At 48.0% G+C, this 23925-nt stretch overlaps 1 long non-coding RNA gene across 1 annotated transcript; it reads right to left on the bottom strand.

Annotated features, from left to right (window-relative positions):
- Window positions 1–21089: 21089 nt before the first annotated feature.
- Window positions 21090–22898, bottom strand: LOC149125716 (uncharacterized). Its single transcript, XR_016211040.1, has 2 exons — window positions 22195–22898; window positions 21090–21502 (listed from the first exon to the last, which is right to left on the bottom strand). It is a non-coding gene; the product is annotated as an uncharacterized LOC149125716 (long non-coding RNA).
- Between the last annotated feature and the right edge of the window lie 1027 nt (window positions 22899–23925).

Genomic DNA, 23925 nt, shown 5'->3' on the forward strand with positions numbered 1-23925 from the left:
ATTGAACACACTACATTCAAGTTTATTATTGATGGGTTGTTACTGCAATTTCTGATTATTTTGTATATTTGTTCATTTTGGCCTCTCTTTTTATTTGCCATTGTAGTTTGGTAGTTTTCTGTAGTTTTGATTCCTTTCTCATTTTCATTTCTGTGTCTGTTTTATTCTTTCACGTGTTTTCATGATGGTGGCTATTGTCCTTTTGCCCTAAACATTTGTTTTTTTTTAAAGGAAAAGGTTTACTGAGGGAAACCCAACAGACTGGAGGGAAGGGGCAAAGAAGGAAAAGAGGGAGAAGGAGAGCATAAGAGATAGCAAGAGAGAGAATGAGAGAGAGAGAGATCGAGAGAGAGAGAGAGAGAGAGCGCGCGCGCCACATGTTCAAGAACAGGTCCTTTTAAAACTTTACACGGGCGGGGGTGGGCAGGGAAGTAGGAGCAGTGAATCCCATTAGGATGGGGTGGAGCTGACACTGGTGGTTGGGCCATGTGCTCACCTGGCTTCCAGCAATGGCGGTGGGCGCTAGAGCCTAGGATGGTGTTGGGGTGTAGATTGCACCATAGATAAGACTACAGCATTTTACTAGTATTCCCCCCTTTTGTTTGTTATAAAGCAGGAGTTTTGTGGGGTTACATTAGCCCAAAAAGCCCAGGAGGGGAAAGGGACGATGATCTGTCTTTAGAGCTACTTCCTGCCTGCATGGGGTAGTGAGGCACTCTCTGCTGTCACGGGGCAATGTCTCAAGCTGCTGTCTCGTGGGTGGGGAGCCAAGTATATCCCTGTAGCAGCATTTGGTTGAATGCCTGGCTGGTGAAGGCCTTGGTTTGTTCCATTATCAACTCCTGTAAACACTTAAACAGACACGGTAGAATAAAAGACAGGGTGCGAATAGCAACCAATGATCCCAAGAGTGACATTAACCAAGAAATGAGAGGATTTCATAAAGGAGAGGAAGTGAGGGGGGTCTCTGGACCCCTGTGAAGACTTTTTGATGGATATAGTTTAAAGCTGATCCCAACCAAGACCGGGAGAAAAGCCACTCATCTTTTGCGGGTAGAGGGGTCTGTCTGTAGAGAAATTCTGAACAATCATACAACATTAAGTGGGGAGAGTACCATCAATACACACAGGTCAGGAGTAGAGCCATTGATGTTAGAGTAGAGGCCATGATTACAAAGGAATGAGGCCCCAAGTGGGCTAGATAGAGTCTAGAACAAAGGACAGAATCATTATTAGAGGACCTAAGAAAGGTGCTAAGTCACGAATAAGTTCTCTGCTTGAGAGGCAAATAGAAACCGACAGGAGGAGCTTAATAATAATCATGTGGGCTTTAAGGCCTTGTCAGTTATGAGGCCCAGACCTATCTATCTCTTCACATGGGGTACAACCCAAGGGAGGTGTGAACTTCCTGGGGAAGGCACCCTGCTTGCCCGGGAGGAGAGCTGGCCAGGTAAAGGCAGCTGGCATCTCTAACAGGAAATTTACAGTTCTGCCTGCAATGTTACTGACCCTACTTGGCTGTCCCCTCAGCAGTGGTGGTTACTTTGGAAGCTGGGCTGAGTGAAGGGCTTGCCAGCTTAGAGCCAGCAAGATCTGTGGCGCTGACCTGGGTGTTCTTCTACTCCAGGGAAGTTCTATTTCCAGTGATCCAACTTCTAGCTGGCAGAGCTGCCAGGGCTCTTCATAAGCTGACTTCTGCTGAAGCCCAGGCTTTCCACATCCAAAACCAGTGCAGTGGACTGGCCTGTTGGGTCTCCTGATGGCAGATCACTGAACAGAGCAGCCTTAATTGACTTGTCACCTATCTTTACATTGCTTCTGTTGCCTGGCTTTCTTTTCCTCCTGGTTTTTGTTAAAGCAGACCAGAGGATGCAAGTCAAAGGGGTGCTCAAGTCCCACTTCTAATCTTTGGTGGCCTAAACTAGAAGTCTATAGTCACAGGCATATTCTGATAGTGGTTTATTCTGGGGTAGACAATGCCCATGAGGAAAGCTATGTCCTTACTTTAAAACTTTCCCTCCTTTTGTTTGGTCTGAAAGGGAGGCTTTGCCTGTTTACTGCGCCAATGGCAAAGTAAATCTAGCTGTGAAATTATAATCTAAGCTCCCATTTTGGCTATGGTATTACAGAAAATGTTAGTAATCCCTTTTATAAGGTCTAAAGATCAAATTGTGCATCCTAGAAAGCCCTTCATTCAATATAGTCAGTTTCCCACCTTGAAGAGAATAGAGAAATGAGGGAAAAATTGGGTTTAGAATAGAGAAATGAGGGAGCAAGTCCCAGACGGCTTACTGACAATAGCAATATCAAATGAAAACTTAGCAAGCAATTTCAACCATTAGATAACAACTTAGGAAAACATTTACCAGAAGGTCCAATGCCTTCTATAAATTTTAAGAATACATGTATTTGGAAACATCTCTTAAATATCAAGCAAGGTGTAGCTTGTTTGTAGCAAATTCAAGCACAAGCATATAAAAACATTTTTAGTTTCTTTCTACCAACAGATTTAAAACATCTGATACAGAGATTCAGGTCACATGAATCAAAATGTAACTTTGATTAATTTTAGCAGTTAAAATTTATGAGCAACCTTTTATCTATAAGACAATTCAGTTATTAATAAATTTTCCCATGTAGACATACAATATGTATACACATATAACATACAAAATAGAACAAAAAAGCAGTTTCAGCTGTTTCAGTAATAGCTTTCAAAAATCTTTAACTCCTTTTTGTAAACTGCTAATTGATTCAAATTACTTTCTGCTCTTAGTAACCTCAGTTAACCATACTTTCTCAGTTGGAACCTATGGTATGATATTGGCTTCATCTGTTTACAGAACCATCCCAAAGTACTGAATACAATAGAAGTGGCTGGGAAAAGTCCATCGGAACCTAGAGGAGGACAGCTAAACACAGAACAATGTTTTAGTTTTATGAGCACCAAATCTGATATACAAAACTGTGGATGACAGAAGACTTCAAATAGCCATGTTTATAATTATAAACTTATTAACCAACAAGAGGCACTTGCTTATTTCACGCAGTATTTTCAAAAGCACCTGTAGGATTCTACAAAACATTTAACCCTTTCAGGCCTCTGGACCTTTCTCATTTAGATAACCACCATGTCTAGTGACACAAGATCATTAGACTTTTTAACTTTCAGACATTTGTATCAGTAGAATTTTATTTTATAAAAACTTAAAAAATTTTGGGCCGGCACTATGGCGTAGCAGGTAGAGCTGCCACCTGCAGTACTGGAGACCCACATGGGCACTAGCTCAAGTCCCGGCTGCTTCACTTCCAATCCAGCTCTCTGCTGTGCCCTGGAAAAGAAGTAGAAGATGGCCCAAGTGCTTGAGCCCCTGCACCCATGTGGGAGACCTGGAAGAAGCTCCTGGCTCCTAGCTTCAGATCAGTGCAGCTCCGGCCATTGCAGCCAGCTGGGGAGTGAACCAGCGGATGGAAGACCTCTCTCTCTCTCTTTCTCTGCCTTTCTCTCTCTGTATAACTCTGACTTTCAAATAAATAAATAAATCTTGAAAAAAACTTAAAATTTAGCACAACTTCATATCTTGACAGCACTTATTTTTATTTATTTATTTTTTGATGGGCAGAGTTAGATGGTGAGAGAGAGAGAGAGAGAGAGAGAGAGAGAAAGGTCTTCCTTTTCTGTTGGTTCACCCCCCAAATGGCCACTACGGCCGGCGTGCTGCACCGATCCGAAGCCAGGAACCAGGTGCTTCCTCCTGGTCTCCCATGCAGGTGTAGGGCCCAAGTACTCAGGCCATCCTCCACTGCCTTCCTGGGCCACAGCAGAGAGCTGGACTGGAAGAGGGGCAACCGGGACAGAATCCGGTTCCCCAACCGGGACTAGAACCCGGGGTGTGGGCGCCACAGGTGGAGGATCAGCCTAGTGAGCCACAGTGCCGGCCATTGACAGTACTTCTAATATACTTCAAATAGCCTGATTTGTTGGTGTCTCTACAAGATGAGAGACATATATCCTTCGATATTTCCAGTTGGGCCCAAACTAGAAAAATCAAAATCCAAATTTACTGGAAATTTCAGAGTCCAAATTCATTAGGACTTTGATTTTTTTTTGAATGCCTGTCAAGGATGCCAAGAAGGCTTAAAATACCTGGTTGAAATAAGATCCCTTAACATCATGACATAACATAGACCAGATTTGATTATTGTTACAAGGTGATTATTCAAATGATTTATAATAAGTATATATTCAAACAAATCATGACTCTTAATAAAAACTCAGCTGTTTCTAAACAATATGACCTAGCAGACACATTAAGAGAACATAATTGATTATTTTAATTCATTGCTTTAACAGAGGATCAGGTTCTACATCTATGTAAAAGAGAAATAGAGTAATAGCTTTTGTATCCAAAAATTTCTTTCATAATCTTCTGTGGCTTCCACACACCCTCTTCAACTTACTTGAAACATTCTATCATTTCCATTCCAGTCTAGAGTAAACTAGCCATCAGGATGAAGTCATTCTTACAAACCATGTCCTTTATTCAAAACTCTTTCCTTCTTAACTTTCCTTACCAAGCACACATTTCTATACTTGTGATGTTTTCCACCTGCCAATTTTCTTGACTTACCTTTTGAAACAACCTGTTAAAAATCTCCAAATTAAGACAACATTTTAAAATAAGATCACACATCAAATTTCAGTCTGAGTTACTTTAAGCAGTGTTGAACTATTTTTCATGGATAGTTCATGAAAACATATTTATTAAACAAACCCAAATAGTTTTTTATAGAATATAACATGCTGAGTACCAAAGTTTACAATTAGATGCATTTATCTCATTTGCCTTTACCCAATTTAAATTAGCAGTTACACCTAAATGACTTAAGATGCTGATATTATATTGTATCTCTATCTGAATTCAATTAAAATTAAAATTGCATTCATCTAAAACAAATACTAATTACCCATTGTTGTTTCACTGAGTACTGATTTACTGAATTGTAAAATAAGTTCAGCAAGTTACAAAGCAGTATTTTTAAAGGTAGTGATCTTCCTAGATTCAAAGAGAAATTTCTTCAAACTGAGTGTCTAGTTACAGTTGTTTTTTACCCTAAGAACACCGTAGGCCCATGATGCCCTAGTCAACAGTCAGCCACTTGGGACTGCCTCTTAAACAAAAGTTCAGGCAGCTGCCAGACAGTTCCCAAAGGTGACTGTGGGCCAGTGGCCGATGCACCAAAGACAAGAAGTCCACTGGGGTGGAAGTCAAAAGACCTAATTTTCCTGTCTGGCTTGCTCATGATAAAACAAAAGAGCCAACGGAAGGGTGGGATACCTAATTTGTTTCAATAATCTGGGAGCTCAGAAGGATGGGATTACCACTCCCTTGACATTCTTATGGTAAAACTGGAACAGGATAGGGCGGGGTAAAGACCAGCTGGAGAACAAGAGCTGGAGGGTGAAAGCATGAGATGCCATTCCCAAACTTTCAGGAGGATCATTGATTAAGACAGGGAGAGTAACTTTGGACCAGGCCTGGTTCTAAGATAAAGTTGGAATTCCTAGGTGGGAGGAGAAGGTACAGTGAGCCAAGACAGTGCAGAGTAGGAGCTGCAAACGTAGAAGGAAGATGTTTCAGCTCAGGCCCTTGACCACTAGTGGAAACTTGGGGGCCCAAAGGACCTGGGCCAGAGAGCAGAAAGTACACATAGACACATAGAAGGTTTAGACCAAAGATACAAAAAGCTTGAACATATGGGATCTCCTTGCATTTTCCTGATAACTCACAGAAGTGAGAAAGCTATCAGGGTCAGTGTTTGAGGTCTGGAGCCAATTTGAGAGGGACCATATTGCTTAATTGGAATGTGGGAAGAAAGAAGATCCCATGGCGACCTCTAGAGTCAGATTGGCAGATATCGGGTGTCCTCGAGATCCTGGCTTGTTGCTGTTGATTTCTTCTCTGAGGATTCGTTCTGAGAGGAGGAGCGTGGTGGGGGCAAGAGGTGCGGAGTCACCACACAGACCCTGGGAGTCGGGTGAAAGCGGGCCAGAGGCGAGCAGCCTGCAGACTCGTTTATTTCAGTTAGTACAACAGCTTATATAGCCAAGACAGCCGATCTGGTCAAGGGGCGGTTTATGCCCTAACCAATCACAGCCTGTTGCCAGGCAGGCTCCAAAGCCATCCAATCACAGCCTGTTTCCAGGCAGGCTGCATTGCCAGGTGGGATTCAAAGCCATTCCTGAGTAACTGACACTCGCTTGCCAGCGGCCATCTTGGCATGGCCTTCTCATTCCAGCACACTGGCTGTCTGACTGACAAGAGGATATGGGAACAGAGGGTGGGGGTCATCACCCAAGTGCCCACTGGAGCCCAGAGCTTAGCCCGTAGAAGAGAAACAGGAGGTTGAATCGTCACCCGCACCCCCTGTTGCCTGGACAGAGTCTGTAGAGACCAAAAGTCCTTAGGGAGTTGTGATCTGTACCCAGTACTAGGACTTTTAGATGAGAGTAGAACCACAACTCGCAGTAGAAGTCACTGTGGGAATGTCCTATTCTGTGTCTTACCTCAGAATTTTGAAGGCCAGTGTGTGGATGGAGATCACAGAGTGTTTGGTGGTGTGGAAGGAGTTCTGGGGGTGTGTTTTGTGACTGGCAGAAATCCAGGACCCCAAGGCAGCTCAGAGATCCCCAAAAGGAGAGCATCCTTTCGGATCCTGGGGGAGCCTGGATCCGAGTCACGGCACCAATGTAAGGCCGTCACAAAACACACCAAAAACCCCCAAACACTGGAGTAAGGGAAAAGGTTTATTGGGGGAAACCTGACTGACTGTAGGGAAGGGGTGAAGAAGGAAAAGAGGGAGGAGAGCATAAGAGAGATCAAGAAAGAGAATGAGAGAGAGAACAAGAGACACACAGAGAGAGAGACAGAGAGAGTGAGAGAGATCAGGAGACAGAGTGAAAGAGTGCCCTAAACATTTTTTTCAGAATTATTTATTTTACTCGAAAGAGTTACACATAAAGAAATCTCCAATCCACTGTTTCACTCCCCAAATGGCAGCAAAGGCTGGGATAGCGCAGGGCTGAAGCCAGGAGCCAGGAGCTTCTTCTGGGTCTTCCACATGGATGCAGAAACCCAGGCAGGCACTTGGACCATCTTACACTTGTTTCCCAGGCACATTAGGAAGCTGTATCAGAAATGGAACAGCTAGGACATGAACAAGTGCCTATCACAGGTGGAGGTCTTATTTGCTACCCCACAATGCTGCCCCAACCCCTACCATTTCTCGAAAGGCTGGTCTAGTGGTGATGAGTTCTCTTAGTTTCTGCTAATTTTGGAAAGATTTCATTTCGCTTTCATTTCTGAAAAATGGTTTTGTTATATATATTCTTGATTGGTAGTGTTTTTCTTTCAGGACTTTGAATTTATCATCACATTCTCTTCTGGCCTATACGATTTCTGCTGAGAAACCTGCTGTGAGTCTAATGGGGATTCCCTTATATGTAACTTGATACTTTTCACCTGCTGTTTTTAGAATTCTCTTTTAATCTTGACAAGACTAAAATATGCCTTGGAAGAGATCTTTATAAACTGAATCTACTTGAAGTCCTTTGGGGTTCCTGGATCTGGATGTCCATTTCTTTTTCAAGGCTTGGAACATTTTCACCTATTACTCTGTTAAATTTGCCTTCAATGAGGGCTGGCATTGTGGCATAGTGGGCTAAGCCTCTGCCTGCAGCTCTGGCATCCTATATGGGTTCCAATTCTAGTACAGGCTGCTGCTTTTCAGATTCAGCTCTCTTCTATGGCCAGAGAAAGCATAAGAAGATGGCCCAACTGCTTGTGTCCCTGCACCTGCATAGGTGACTTGGAAGAAGCTCTTGCCTTCTGGCTCCTGGCTTTGGATCAGCCAAGCTCTGGTTATTGCAGCCACCTGGGGAGTGAACCAGCAGATGGAAGACATTTTTCTCTGTCTCTCCCTCTCTTGGTCTGTAACTCAACCCCACAAATAAAAAAATAAAATCTTTCTTTAAAAGATTTATTTATTTTACTTGAAAGTCAGAGTTACACACAGAGAGAAGGAGAGGCAGAGAGAGAGAGAGAGAGAGGTCTTCCATCTGCTGGTTCACTCCCCAACTGGCCTCAATGACCAATCTGAAGCCAGGAGCCAGGAGCTTCTTCTAGGTCTCCCATGTGGGTGCAGGGGCCCAAGGGCTTGAGCCATCTTCTACTGCTTTCCCAGGCCATAGCAGAGAGCTGGATTGGAAGTGGAGCTGCCAGGACTCAAACCGGTGCCCATATGGGATGCCGGCACTGCAGGTGGTGGCTTAACCCGCTATACCACAGTGCTGGCTCCAATAAAAAAATCTTCAAAAAAATTTGCCTTGGGCCGGCGCCGCGGCTCAATAGGTTAATCCTCTGCCTGCGGCTCCAGCACACTGGGTTCTAGTCCCGGTCGGAGCGCCGGATTCTGTCCCAGTTGTTCCTCTTCCAGTCCAGCTCTCTGCTGTGGCCGGGGAGTGCAGTGGAGGATGGCCCAAGTGCTTGGGCCCTGCACCCCATGGGAGACCAGGAGAAGCACCTGGCTCCTGGCTTCAGATCAGCGCGGTGTGCTGGCCGCAGCACGCCGGCCGCAGCAGCCATTGTGGGGTGAACCAACGGAAAAGGAAGACTTCTCTCTCTGTCTCTGTCTCTCACTGTCCACTCTGCCTGTCAAAAAATTTTTTTGCCTTCAATGACTTCTCCCCTTTATTCTCCTTCTGAAATCTCTAAAATGTGAATATTTGTTGCCTTGGTGGTAGCTCACAAGGCTCATAGGTCTCTTCTGCTATTGAGGTTTTCAACTGCATTTTTTGTTGGATTGAATTTTTCACCTCCAAGATTTGTTTGGTTCCTTTTTACAATTTCTGTTTCTTTACTGAATTTCTCATGCTTAGTGTCAATTATTTTCCTTATTTAGTTGAATTGCCTATTGGTATTCTCTTGCATCTTGCTGAATTTCCTCTGTATTACTATTTTGAATTCCTTTTCAGACATTTCATAGATTTACTTCTCATTAGGGTCTATTTCTACAGAATTCCTCTGTTTCTTTGCAGGTGTCATACTTCCTTCATTTTTGATGTTTGCATCCCATCATTGATGTCAGCACATCTAGTGTAAAAACCACCTCTTCCAATTGTGTGGAATAGTTTTCATAGGAAAAGACTTTTTAAAAAGATTTATTTATTTATTTGAAAGGCATGGATACAGAAAGAGAGAAACAGAGAGAAAGAAAAGTCTTCCATCTGTTGGTTCATGCCACAAATGTGTTGGGCCAGGCAGAAGCCAGGAGCCAGGAGCCAGGAGCTTCATTTGGGCTTCTCACGTGAGTATACTGGCCCAAGCATTTGGGCCTCTCACATGCTGCTTTCCCAGGCCATTGGCGGGGGCTGAATTGGAAGAACAGCCATATGGAATGCTGGTGCTTCCGGTGGCAGCCTAACTTGCCATGCCACAGCACCAGCCCCAGAAAAGACTTTTTCACATAGACGGGATACAAGGTATTGGCTAGATAAGTGCTTTGGCTATGGTTCTAAGTGAACACAGAAGTGTAGCCTATGTGTGATTTCTTTCTTTTTAAATATTATTTTATTTTATATGTTTCAAAAAATAATTTTTCTTAATCAGTTGTTGACTTTATTTTTATTTGAAAGACAGAGAGAGACAGAGAAGGAGAGAGAGGGAGAGAGCAGTAGCAACTGACAGAGCAAGATCTTCCCTCTGCTGGTTCAGTCTCCAAATGTTTGCAACAGCCAGGATGTGGCCAGGCCAAAGCCAGAGGCCAAGAGTTCAATTCTGGTCTCCTACATGGGTGGCAGGGACCCAAATGCTTGAGCTGCTTCCCAGGATACTCATTAGCAGGAAGCTGGATGGAAGTGGAATGTCCAGGACTTGAAACAGGCATTCAAATATGAGATGCAGGTGAGCTCCAAAGGTGCTTGCCCCCAAGCCCCGCAGAATGGAGTGCCAGTGGAGGTGGTAGCCATGACCCAAAAGCTGCAGACTGTGGAGAGGCTGCCCCAGGCCCAGCCCCTGTAAGCTGAGTGCTGGTGGAATCGGGGTACTTGCAGTGGCAGCCATAGTCCCAGGGCTGCTGGTTCTGGAGAAACCCATCCCCCTGACCCACAAGGTGAGCACTGATGGTGCTAGGGCTTGTGGCAATGGCAGCTGTGGCCTTAGAGCCATGGGATGCGGAGAGACCTGTCCCCAGGTCCCAGGAGGTGAGCACTGGCCCTGGGGCTTTAGGTGGCAGCTGAGATCTGGGGGTTGCATGATGGATTCTAGCCGTGAAGGTGTTGTGATGACTGCACTGTGCTAAAAGCTGCTTGGGTTCTGGGGGGCTGGTGCCGAGGCTGATTGTGAGTTACTTCTCTGGAGCAAAGCAGCCACGGGCCCCCGGAAACTCTCTAAACTGGATTTAAAGCTTGTGAGGACTGTATAGTTCTCCTATAGTTAGGGTTGCTGATCCACAGTGATGACAGGGGCACTGGGGGATTTCCTGCTGGTCTTTTCCTGACAATGTGGAGTTCCCGATAGCCAGAGAGTCAGAGTCACATTCACAATGCATTTCGTTCCTCTCACCACGTTGCCATTTCTAGTCTCTGTGCTGTTTAGAGTTCCTATCACTCCTTCTCTGAGTCCCAGAGTTCTTCCTCCGCCACTTTCCTCAAGATTCAGTCATTCCTTCGTTGGTCTGTGTCTTCTCTTTTTTGGTAAGCATATTTCATAGGTGGTGCTGTGTATATAATATAACATCAGAATGCACACCATGTCCAGTTGTCCCACCAACAGAGATGTGAGAATTGGTCAGTGCATTCAGGTGGTGATAGTCTGACTCTGCTGTCATTGAAGTGTGTTTTGCACCATATGCCCTGTAAGTAATCTGTGAGCCTATAATTTGACACCTTACAAACATCTAGTTTCTCATTATTTTAGACAGAAAAATGTGAATGTACTTAATGCTATTGAGCTGTATACTTAAAATGATAAATTGGTAGATTTTATGTTATGAATATTTTACCACAATAAAAATAAAAATTTTTAAATGTAATGCTAATACAAATGTAGAGTTTACTATGGTCTAGGCAGTGTTCTAAGAATGTTACATAATATAAACATACTTAGCTGGTGCTGCGGTGTGGTGGATAAAGCCATCGCCTGTGGCCCTAGCAATCCATATGGGTGCTGGTCCAAGCCCTAGCTGCTCCACTTCCAATCTAGCTCTCTGATAATGTACCTGGGGAAGCAGCAGGGGATGGCCCAAGTGTTTGGGCCCCTGCACCCACGTGGGAGACTCAGAGGAAGCTCCTGGCTCCTGGCTTCAGACCCACCCATCTCCGGCAGTTGTGCCCATTTGGGGAGTGAACCAGCAGGTGGAAAATCTTTCTGTCTCTGCCTTTCCCTCTCTCCCTCTGTAACTCTCAAATAAATAAATATTTTTAAAAACATACTTAGTATGTAAAGAATGTGCTTAGCAAAAGCCTAGGACATAGAAATTGATAAATGATAGCTGATAATAATAATAATAACAATACTATATTTGAAAGAATTAATGCCAATACTTCTTAACCTCTTCCAAAAATTATGAGAAGAGGGAACATTTCAAAAACCACTTTATGATCATCATCCTGATACTAAACCCAGACAAAGATACCACAAAAGTAGAAAACTCAAGCTAATGTCCCTGGTATATAGATATAAAATTCTCGATAAAATACTAGCAAACTGAATTCAATGGCTCATTAAAAGAATTATATACCATGACCAGGTGGGAATTATCCCTGGGATGCAAAAATGGTTTAACTTATAAGCCAACCAATGTGATACATCACATTAATAAAAGAAAAACCCATATGATTTTTGTCTTTGTGCCACCATAATAAAACACCTGAGACTGGACAATTATAAGGAGTAGATACTTATTTCTTCCTACTTCTAGAGGCTGGGATGTCCAAGATCAAGGTGCCAGGTGGCTTAGTGTATGATGAGGGCCCAATCTCTCTGTTTCTAAATGGTGCTGTGTTGCATCCTCTGGGGAGGATTAACGTGTGTCCTCGCAGGGCAAAATGCAGGAGAGCAAAAGGTGTCTAATCTGTTCCCTCCAGCTCTTTACTAAAGTGCTAATTCTTTCATGACATCCGAGCTCTTGTGACCTAACCTCTTCCCCAACCCCCTCACCTTTTAAACCACCAGGGGATTAAGTTTCAACACAAATTTTGGGGAACATGCAGACCACAGAAATCATCTCAACAGATGAAGAAAAAGCATCTAATCTAGTTAAAAATTTTTTCATCATTAAGACTCTCAACAAAATAGTTATAGAAGGAGCTTAACATGATCAAGACTGTTAAAAGTCTACAGCTGACATTGTAGCTAATGGGGAAAAGCCAACAGTTTTCCCTCTAAAATCTGGTACAAGACAAGAATGCCCACTGGTACTACTTCTATTGAACATGGTACTGGAAGTCCTAGCCAGAGCAATTAGACAAGAAAAAGAAATAAAAGGCATCCAATCAGAAAAGAAGGGGTAAAATGATCTCAGTTTGCAGATTACATGATGATATATGTAGAAAACTCTGAAGATACAGTGACAACAAAAAGCTGTTAGGGCTAATAAAAAATTCAGCAAAAGTTGTAGCAAAAAACCCTCCAACATACAAAGTTAATTGCATTTTTACACAAAAGGAACTATTGGGAAAGAATTTAAGAAAGCCATGAAATGTATGCAGCAACAAAAAGAATAAAATACTTAGGAATAAACCTAACCAAAGTAGAGAAAGACTTGAACACTGAAAACTATAAAACATTGGTGAAGAAAATTAAAGAAGACATAGATGAATGGAAAGACATCTCATTTTCATGAATCAGAAGAATTAATATTGTGCATGCCACCCAAAGTGACCTACAGACCCAATGTTGTGGTACAGCAGGCTAAGAAGTCATCCATGGTGTCAGCATCCCATATAGGTTCCAATTCAAGTCCTGACTGCTCCACCTCTGATCCAGTTCCCTGCTAATGTGCCTGGGATAGCACTGGATGATGGGTCAAATGCTTAGGCCCCTGCCACCCACGTGGGAGACCCTAGTGAAGCTCCTGGTTCCTGGCTTCAGTCTGACCCAGCCCCAGCCATTGTGGCCATTTTGGGAGTTAATCGGTAGATGGAAGCTCTCTCTCTCTCTTTCTCTCTCTCTTGCATATGAGGGGATGGTCAAAAAGTTCATGGAAAAATGCAAATTATGAGAAAACTGCACATGTATTTTTTAAAGTTTTGCATAAAAATAAACATTTAATTCCATTTTCATGAACTTTTTAAAATACCCTTGCACATCCAGTGGAATATAATTCAGCCTTAAAAAGAGAAGGAAGCCATGGCCGAGCTTGGAGGACAGATGCTAAGTGAAATCAACCAGACATAGAAACACTGATAGCATGACCTCACTTAGATGTGAATCCCAAACTTGAATCCTGAAGGCAGAGCTGAGTGGTGCTTGCCAGGGCCTGAGAGGGGGAGAATGGGAAGTTGTTTGTCAAATGGAACAAAAGTTCTGGGGCTCTAATTTACAGCATGGTGACTCTATTGCATACTTAAATTTGCTAAGGGATCTGATCGGTGTTCTCACCACGTGCACCATGGAATCACACCGGTGTGAAGTGATGGACATGTTAAGCAGTTGAATTGTGGTAATCCTTGCACACTATCTATGTATATCAAAACATTGCCTTGTATTAGGGCACTTCACAAAGCTCATGGAACACGTGCATGATGAAAAAACTACATGGATTTCAAAAATGTTTGCACCCAAATAAACTTTCAATCTCATTTTTTAGAAATTCAAAAATAATTATTTATTCAAGAGGTGTAGTGCTGCAGATAGAAAAGAGAGACAAACAGGTAGGAAGAGAGAGCATCCGACTGCTAGTCCAGTCCCCAGTGCCTTCGGTGGTTGGGAGGCCAAAACCAGGAACTGCGATTTCAATCCAGCTCTCCCATGTGGCTGGCAGGAACCCCTCTGCCTGAGTCACCGCTGCTGCCTCCCAGGGTCCACCTCAGCAGGAAGCTGGAATCAGAGCTGGAAATTGAACCCTTGCACCCCACTGTGAAATGCTGACATCTCATCCAGCGTCCTAACTGCCAGACCAAACACTTGCTCCTTGCGGAACTTTTTGAAGTACCTTTTAAATACATTTTAAATACATACAGTTTTTATTTGTCAAGTATACTTCAATGAAGTTGATAAAAACCTTGGATATTCTCTTTTCTCAATGTACAGCTAATGTGGTAACTGCTCACAGAGCTTTTAGGGAAAGGGGTAAAATAAGAGATCTTCAAAAGTTTATGGAGAACACATAGCCCTTGAATTTCATTTTCCACGTCTGTATTATGTTCACTTGCTGTGGCATCGTAGTGATCTGACCACTCCTTTAATCAAAGGACTCCATCCAGGACCTGGCTCAAGTCTCCAAACTCACTGGGTTATGATGTTTCCATGGTAGCAACTGATTGGCAGTCTTCTGCCTCCATGCTCTTGATATTTGTTGGTTTATGAGTCAGAATTCTAGCTGGCTGCCCGTCTGTCTCATCTCTAGAACACCATGACCTATCAGCCATCACCACAGATCCCTGTCCACCAGGATCTCTGGTTGCCATTCCCATCTTATTGCCTGTCACACACACTTTGCCTCTGGTGCTTTGGTGCCACCCCTTGGCTTCTGCTAGTTCCGAATTCTGCCTCCCATTGACACCAGGTAGCCCAGTTCTGTAGCTGCACTCTTACCTCCAACTTGGCTTACAGCGGAAAGTATCACTGTTTCTCATAGTGCACTCCCTATTGCACAATGCACATCCAGTTAGCAAACTGCGTGTCCTCTAGCCTTTTTTTTTTTTAAAGATTTGTTTGTTTATTTATTTGAAAGGTAGAGAGAGAGAGAGAGAGAGAGAGAGAAAGTGAGATCTTCCATCTGCTGATTCTTTCCCCCAGATAGCCGCAATGGCCAGGGTTGCGCCAAATGGAAGCCAGGACCCTGGCTGAGGCCACTTGTCCACTGGCTGGATTGGAAGTGGGGCAGCCGGGACTGGAACTGGTGCTCACGTGGGAGGCCAGCATCACAGGCGGTGACTTAACCGGTGCACAGCGCCACCCCGCTCTAACCCCTTCATGGAACTTAGTTGGTGGCTGTCTGGTCTTATCTCGTAAATCCACTCCATTATGCTCACTTCTCTGGGCCTCCCAGTTCCTTCCATAATGGTCTGGTCATTCAGCTAAGTGGTAAGACACCCTTGGGACACCCCTTCCCTACCCCATATTGGAGTGCCCAGGTTTGAGTCCTGGCTCTGCTTGGTTACCTTGGGGCAGGTGTTTGGCCTGGTGGTTAAGACGCCCACACTCCATGGCAGAGTAGCTGACTTCAAGTCCTGGGTCTGCTCCTGATTCTGGTTTCCTGCTGATGTGCAGCTTGGGAGGCAGTGGTGATGGCTTGGGTAGTTGGGTCCCTGCCACCCAGAGGGAGACCTGGGTTGAGTTTCTGGCTCTCAATTTCAGCCCAGCCTGACAGGACACTCAGAGCCAGTATTAACAGGTTGCTAGAATGGTTTGTTAAAGCTGTGAGATATCAATGACCTACAGTAATTTAGGTAGAAATGTCATAACTATTTTGGCACAGTAATTTTATTTAAGTGCAAGAGAGACAGAGTGCATTCCCATTCTCTAGTTTACTCCCCAAACGCCCACAGTAGCTGGGGAGGGGCTGGGCTGAAATTGAGAGCCCTGGGGCGCCTGGCTCGGTCTCGGGGACCCTCCGGGAGGCTGTGCGGACCACTCCTCAGTCGCCCCACTGGGACAGCTTCCCCAGTGTGCTGGGGCCGTCCTGGGGCATGGCTACCTCGGCACCTGTGGCCTGCCCTGCACCTGGCTGAGGAGCCCCGGACATCCCCAGAAGTTCTCAGAGGGAGCCGAGAAGCTGGGGGTGTGTTTGGAAATGGGGCAGGTGACTTCTGCAGTGGGCCAAGCAGACCTGGGCCACAGCCACTCACGCCTCCTCCTGACCACAGCAGCCTCCCAGCTGACCCCTTGCCATTGTGCCGTTGAAAATCCACGTCTCTGTGCAGTTCTGCACCGGTCCCGGGGCTGCAGGATGCCCACGTCTACAGAGATCTTCCCCTGTGCTGGTGCGTCCGTCTTCACAACACCCTCACGGGGCTCACCCCGCCGAGGAGCACACCGAGTCTTCGGAGGTCTGAAGACCTCGGGCTACACAGGAGCTCCCTCACAAACCTGCCCCTGCCTGCTTCTCCTCCCTCTGCACCCTCTCCTCTGACCCCGCCACCCCAAACCATGCGGAGTTCCCGGACAGACCCAATTTGATGCCTGCCTGCCTTTCCATGTGGAGGTTCCTTTACTTAGAATATTTCCCCTTTCTGCCTCTTGCAAATGCCTTTTTTTTTTTTTTTGACAGGCAGAGTGGACAGTGAGAGAGAGAGACAGAGAGAAAGGTCTTCCTTTTGCCATTGGTTCGCCCTCCAATGGCCGCTGCAGCTGGTGCGCTGCGGCCGGCGCACCGCGCTGATCTGAAGACGGGAGCCAGGTACTTCTCCTGGTCTCCCATGGGGTGCAGGGCCCAAGGACTTGGGCCATCCTCCACTGCACTCCCTGGCCACAGCAGAGAGCTGGCCTGGAAGAGGGGCAACCGGGACAGAATCCGGCACCCCGACCGGGACTAGAACCCGGTGTGCCGGCACCGCAAGACGGAGGATTAGCCTATTGATCTGCGGTGCCAGCTGCAAATGCCTTCTTGTCCTTCAAGACCCAGCTCAGGTGATACCTACTCCAGGAAGTCCTCCCAGCCTGCCAGGAGGAATCGGACCCTCTTTGGTGCTGCCACATTTGCTGTGCTCTCTACTGAACACTGACCTCAGGGTATTCTCTTTTACTGCTTACATGTTCACGCCCTGCCCAGGATAGCTTGAATCAGTGCTTGGTGGGTATTTGCCAGGTCAAAGGAAGACCAGCTCACTTGTTTTAGCTCTGGCTCTGGGGTAACTTGTGCTTTTCCCCACTTTTTAACATTCCTAGGTGGATTTTTTTTCCCCAGTGGGCAGCAGCCTCTGTTTTCTTGAAAGCCAGTCTTGCCCGGAGTAGAGCCTACAGGAAGGCAGGGAATATAGCAGCCTCCTCATCACCATAGCCCTGCCCCTAGTCCAGCCCTGGTCCGACGTGGAGCTCCGCTGTGCTGTGCTGTGCTCAGTCATGGCGTTGTGTGCCATGGGTGGGACTGCAGTGAGGCCAACAGGCCTTGTTTCTGTGCCCAGATCTGGTTTTTTCCATCCTGGGAAGAAGGCTTGTGTGCCAACAGCTCCTCTGGGAGGTGGTCCCAAAAGTGCTTCCGCAGGAGGGCGGCGAAAGCAGAAAACAGAGCTCATGTTTCTGCATCGAGGTGCACTGGGGCAGCTGGAGCCTCATTCTACAGCTCCAGGATGGCTCCGCTTCCGATTCCAGCGTCCTGCTAATGCGCACGCGGGGAGGCAGCAGGTGATGGCTCCAGCCACAAAGTGGGAGACCTGGATGGAGTTCCAGGCTCCTGGCTTGGCTCCGGGCATTTGGGAAGTGCATCAGCTGAGGGGAGTGCTCGCTCTCTCTGCCTTTCAGATAATAAATGAATCAATATTGAAACTCTCCTGCTTTGTCTCTCCAACAATTCTTGTCCACTGAGAACCTCAGGCTGTGATCTCATTTGGAAACAGGTTCTTTTCAGAGTTGGTCCCAGGAACGAGGGAGGGCATGGGGCCTGGGCATCCCCAGAAGAGCAAACAAAACAGAGGCACAGAGGGAGGAGGGGTGGGGGAGACAGAGGCAGGGCTGGGGCTGTGCTGTCACTGGTGGAGGGACCCAGGCACTGCAGCTGGCACCAGGGGCTGGACAGGGCAAGGACACTCTTCCCAGAGCCTCACCAGAAACCCGAGGCACTGGCACCTGGATTTCAGAACTGGGAGATGAAGACTTCTCATCGTTTGAAACCGCCAGGTTTGTGGTACTTCTCTAACACTGTGGGTGGTCTCTCTCTCCCTCTCTCTCTCTCTCTTAAGATTTATTTATTTATTTGAAAGTCAGAGTTACACAGAGAGAAGGAGAGGCAGAGAGAGAGGTCTTCCATCTGCTGGTTCACCCCCTTATTGGCCCCAATGGCTGGAGCTGCTCCCATCTGAAGCCAGGAGCCGAGAGTTTCTCCTGGGTCTCCCATGCAGGTGCAGAGGCCCAATGACCTGGGTCATCCTCTACTGCTTTCCCAGGCCATAGCAGAGAGCTGGATCAGAAGTGGAGCAGCCGGAACTTGAACCGGCACCCATATGGGATGTGGGCACGGCAGGCAGTGGCTTCACCCACTACCCCACAGCACTGGCCTGGTGTCTTATTCTTAAAAGCCTGGGGGCCCCCAGCAAGGAGAGACCACCACACGGCTGAAGGCTGACCTTGGTTCTGGTGTTGTGTGTTCACTCCTTAAATAACAGGACGTGGAGAAAGCCCCTCATGGTGCCTGGGGCAAGGGGGGAAGACTTCCCAGAGGAGGCAAAAGCATCCTCTGGGACTGACTGCAGGCAGGCGGCCTGTGCTGGAAAGGGTGGCCTCCGTGGTGCTGAGAGCAGCTCCTGGCGGCGCTGCAGCTGACTGCGGCGTGGAGGGGCTGCGTCCAGGGCAGGGAGTTCCAGCCTGGGCTCTGACTTGAGGGTCCGCGTGGGACGGTTGGTGCGGATGCAGGGGGCCGGGCCTGCGGGGCTGGGCTCAGGATTTCGTCTGTGCAGGTGAGGAGGGGCATGTGGAAAGAGAGGCAGGGGGAAAGCCCGGAGCCTGGCGTGGAAGGAGCACAGGGGTCCCCACGGAGTGTCGCCCTGGCAAGCAGAGAGCAGCTTGCTTTGCATTCCGTTTGGACATTTCACCACGCTTCTTCGGAGCCGCTGAGAAAGCTGAGGAGGCGGGGGTGGGGGTGGGGATGGAAGCCAGAGGAGAGGTCTGCCCTTGGGGGGGGGGGGCAGGTTTAGCAGCTGGGGAAGATGCCAAGAGCGGAGGGCGTGTTGGGGTGGGGGTGGTTGGCGGAGGATTCTGCCGCGGAAGGGGAAGGCTGGGGTGTCATTCGTTCTGTGGTTGACTCTGTGTATCAGGCGTAGGGTCAGCCGCTGAGAGAGGAAAGGCCAAGGGGCGCGCGCGCGCGCACACACACACACACACACACACACACAACTACTGGGCCATCGGTGGGCCCCCAGGGGCTAAGAATCCTGGACTCCTTGAGGGACTACTGGCCAAAGCTTGCCCTGCTTCACACACACATATTCTGGGGGTCTGCGCTGAGATGCGCCAGGGGCTCTGTTTCCACTCACTGTTGCTGGGGGAAGGACGCTCTACTGCGTGTGCATCTCCCGGTGGTGGTGGTGGTGGGGAGTCCACCCTGCCCAGCAGGGCGCTGCATCTGATGTAGGCGGCCGCGCCGAGGGAGTGAGGCCCTGGGAGAGCGCTCAGCCCGTGAAACAACCCGGCCACAGCACTGCGCTCCGCCTTTACAGACGGTGACACTACGGTGCACTGGGCACAGCCTCGGGGCGGGGCTGCCCCGTGGCATCCAGGACCTCCTGTCATTCTCCCCCAGGCCTGTGAGGAAGGCAGGGTCACAGGTCTCCCGGGCTTGCAGCTGAAGGGCGGGAGAGAGAGGTTGCACAGCCTTCCCAGGGCTTCAGCCGCAAACGCTGAGCAGGTGCAGCCCTCCTCCTCCGCCGTGTGCTGTCTCTCCTGGTGTCACTTGTCTCCAGCAGGCCAGAAATTGGGGGTGCAAGGCAGAAGTAGCACCAGGACACTTCTCCCCTTGTCCCCTGCAGGGCCGGGAGCGCGCGGGCAGCCCTCCCACGGCCTGTCCAGCTCCTGCGTTCCCTCCCTGCTTGCGACGTGCGGGAGCCTAGGGCGGCAGGGGGACTACATTCAGCACCCAGGTGTGGGGCGGGGCCGCTTTCCATTCATCGCCGGGGCAGAGGAGTGGGGAAGCAAGGCTCGAACGACCTGGTTTATAGATCCTGTCATACAGTATTCTGGGCCTCAGTTTCTCCGTCTATAAAATGGGGGGGGGGATTTTTCAGCAGCCCTGGAATCCCAGGGCTCTCCTTCAAGGGGAAGAGGAGACGGAGAGTGCCCCGTCACCAGCACGGCGGACGGGCGAGGCGCGTTAGCCTTGTCCCACGCGCTCTTCCAGGTAGCGCACAAGGCACAGGGACGTTAAATGGCCTGGCCAGCGAACCAGCTGGTGCCTGATCTGTGACACGACCGCCCACTGCATGCCCTCTCACCCTCAGCACCCTCCGGAGCGCGGGCCTCCTGCCACGGCCACACCGCGCGTGTCGGCTGTGCCCTGCCTGCCTCTTCAGTGCTTGCGCCCTGCGGCGCGCGCCTGTGTTCTCCCTCCCTCTCTGGGTCTCCTGCCCTCGCACCCGCGTCCCCAGGACCCTCGGTTTTCTCCGCCGGTCTTCTGCTGCCCCCGTGTGGCCCACCGTGAACAGGCGGCTCCGCGTTCCTCCGGGCCCAGAGCACTTACCTGGACAGGCCCTGGACGTGAGCTCCGGTGGACCCGGGAGTGGGGCGTCTTTTGCATCCGTGCGGCCGCCCTAGGCTTTCGGCACCGGGTGTTTGACCTGATCCACTCCCCGGGTTTCATTATGATTGTTCTTGTTCTCAATGGCCTGGCTGTAGCCTCAGTTCTGCCTTGTCCCTGGGAGTTGCCCAGCTCCTGCCTCAGCCTCAGGCCCAAAGGCGACTTTGGCCCGGTCAGGAGCCCCTTTTGCCTCTGGAGTCCACAAACGTGGTGCGGCTCGCCCTGCACGCGCTTTTCCCGCAGCCCTGGAAGCAGCTGCACGCGCAGGGCAGGTGCACCCCGTTGTTGCACTGTCAGGGAGATACCGCCCTGGGACTGAACCCAAGCTGCCTTCAGTTATTTTTCTTACATCACCGCCTCTTCCCACAGCCTGCTGAATATCCTCCTCCTAAATTGTTTTATATGGCTTCACAATGCCTAAATTTTTTTTATTTAAAGATTTATTTATTTATTTGAAGGTCAGAGTTACACACACAGAGAGAGAGAGAGAGAGAGAAAGAGAGAGGTCTTCCATCTGCTGGTCCATGCCCCAGTTGTCTTCAGTGGCTGCAGCTGCGCGGATTCGAAGCCAGGAGCCAGGAGCCAGGAGCTTCTTCTGGGTCTCCCACGCAGGTGCAGGGACCCAAGGACTTGGGCCATCTTCCACTGCTTTCTCAGGCCAAAGCAGAGAGCTGGATTGAAAGTGGAGCATCCGAGTCTCGAATCAGTGCCCATATGGAATGCTGAGGCTTCAGGCCAGGGCATTAACTTGCTGCGCCACGGCGATGGCCCCTCAATGTCTAAATCTTTTATGTGCCCAAGTGTATTTTAAAATTGCACAAGTAGTGCGGGGTCGCTGTGGAAAGATTGGGCAACACATCAGAAGACTTCCAGCTAAGCGTGACAAAGACATATGTGCCTTCCCCTGAAACCACTAAAAAGACAGTGACGAGCTCTTATTAAAATATTTAAAGCCACAAGACAAGGAGAACAGCAGAGGAGATGGTAGGAGCAACATTATATTTTTTCTCTGTTTTTTTTTTTGAGGTATAATTGACAAATATAATTGTATATATTTAAGATGTACAACGTGGTATTTTGAAGTTTGTTATTTGAAATCCATGCATGTTTTTTCACAATGTACATTTTAATGATCATTTTAAAGACTTCTCATACATGGATTTTAATTTTTTTACATTCAAATAAACTCATCTTTTAATTTCATTTTCCATGACATTTTTAAATAAAAAAAATCTTTATTTTAAAAGGCAGAGAGAAGAAGACAACGAGATTGACAGAGGAAGAGTGAGGTCTTCCACCCACTGGTTTACCCCCAAAATGCCTGCAACAGCCAGGGCTGAGCTAGCCAAAGGCAGAGCCCAGAACACAATCTAAATCCACCTGGGTGGCAGGGACCCAAGTGCTTGGGCTGTTACCTGCTGCCTCCCAGGTACACTCCATGAGCTATTGGGTACCCTTGTCTGTATACATTGCGAAATGATTACCACAATCAAGGTAACTAACCTATCCATCCCGTCACACACTTACTTTGAATTTTTTGGTGGTGGGAATATTAAGATTTCCTCTCGACAAATTTCAAGCAGATCATACGTCATTACTGCGTGTTGGGAGCTGGAGAGAAGGCAACACAGACTCAGCAGACCTCAGAAAGCTCCATCTGACACCCCAAGCAAATGGATTTCCTCTGGGGACCCCCGAAAGGCGCAGGCCCTTCTAGGGGCCAGATGGCATCTTCCGCAAAACGGGAGGAGGCGGCGCTTATTCACCGAGGATAAACAGAGGGTCTGCGGCCTCCAGCAGGGGGCGCTAGAGGGCGGGAGCGCTGCACTGAAAACAGGCGATGAAGCGAGTGTTCACAGCCTCCGCGCCCAGCACACACACCCTCCCCCGCCTCAGTGGGCACCCGGTACCTGAGGACCAGGCAGACACCTCTGGGCAGGAGACTGGAAGATGACCCCGGTGCTGGCGGGGGCGGGACACCCTCCGAAATGATCCAGTCCGCAGCGGCTGACAGCAGCCAGACCCTCATGCACGGGGCTCTCAATCACCTTTAACCTTTTCCTTTAAAACAACTGTTTCCGCTTCTAATAACATCAGACTTAGAGTAAAATCACAATATTCCCTTTAAAATCTGGCTATGCGCTTTTTATGATGATGCCCCTTTACTCCCAAATAATTTAATGTTTCGTAGAACAAAGGAAATTCTTTTTAGCACTGAAATCAACAGTGACTCAGCGCTGTTATCTGACCTGCAGACTCAATGCGGGCTTTTCTAACTGTCCAGTAACGCCCTTCTCGGCAGAAGAGGCCAGTCCCGGACTCCACTGAGTTGTCCTGTCTTCCTAGGCTCTTTTCCCTCGAAGCAGCTCCTCAATGCCTGCATGTTGATTGACAGGGTCCCTGCAGGGTGTCGCTGGTGCCCCCTACTGGTTACGGTGAGGTCGTGGGCCAGCGGCAGGACCCGCAGGAATGCCGCTGTGTTCTTGTCAGCAACCCACTCAGGAGGCACCAGGAGTCCACTTCCGCATTACTGGTGTCGTTAGCTCTAATCACGCTTCTAGGGAGCTGTCAGCTTTCCGCAGTGTAAAGTCACTGCTTTTATTTTGTAATTAATAAGTATCTGCCACTCACCACTTGGGCATTGGTGATTCCTGTTTGAATCGGTTGTTATCGTGATGTTATCTGGTGTGAGTTGCTAATTTCTCCGTTCCTTCCAGTTTATTAGTTGTTTTCTTTTTTACTGTGAAGAATTTTCATTCAATTTGTACCAGTGTAGACCTATGGACCATATTCAAGCCATGAGTTATAGTCTGTTATTATTGACATACCTTTTAGGCTCAGTTTCTTCATATTGATATATATTTTCGTGCTCAATTTGCCGTATTTTTTATTTTCCCAGGTTTGTCCATTGGGAGCTTCTGCAAGCTGGCTCATTTATTCTGCTGAAGCCTGCGGACCCACGGACGCTCAGCCTGATGGGACGGCCTTGCCGATGGGGCGGCCTTGCCAATGTGACGGCTTAGTGTCTCCAGCACCCTCCGGGCACTTTCTGCCACGAAGATGTTCTGGCCTCATCCGGCACTGTCTGTGCTCCAGGACAGGAAGAATCAGTCATTTGTTCGAGGAGACTTGGCAAAAAGCAAAAAATAATCAGCCAAGGAGAGCTTCATAGAACAGACAGAAACAAAACCAAAATACCAATCAAGCCGAGAAAAGCTACTTAGGGGGCAGGGCGTTCAGCCGAGCAGGGAAGCCGTC

This window comes from Oryctolagus cuniculus, chromosome 7 (assembly GCF_051225735.1).
Source record: "Oryctolagus cuniculus isolate XC-2025 breed Fujian yellow rabbit chromosome 7, ASM5122573v1, whole genome shotgun sequence".
NCBI classification, from domain to species: domain Eukaryota; kingdom Metazoa; phylum Chordata; class Mammalia; order Lagomorpha; family Leporidae; genus Oryctolagus; species Oryctolagus cuniculus.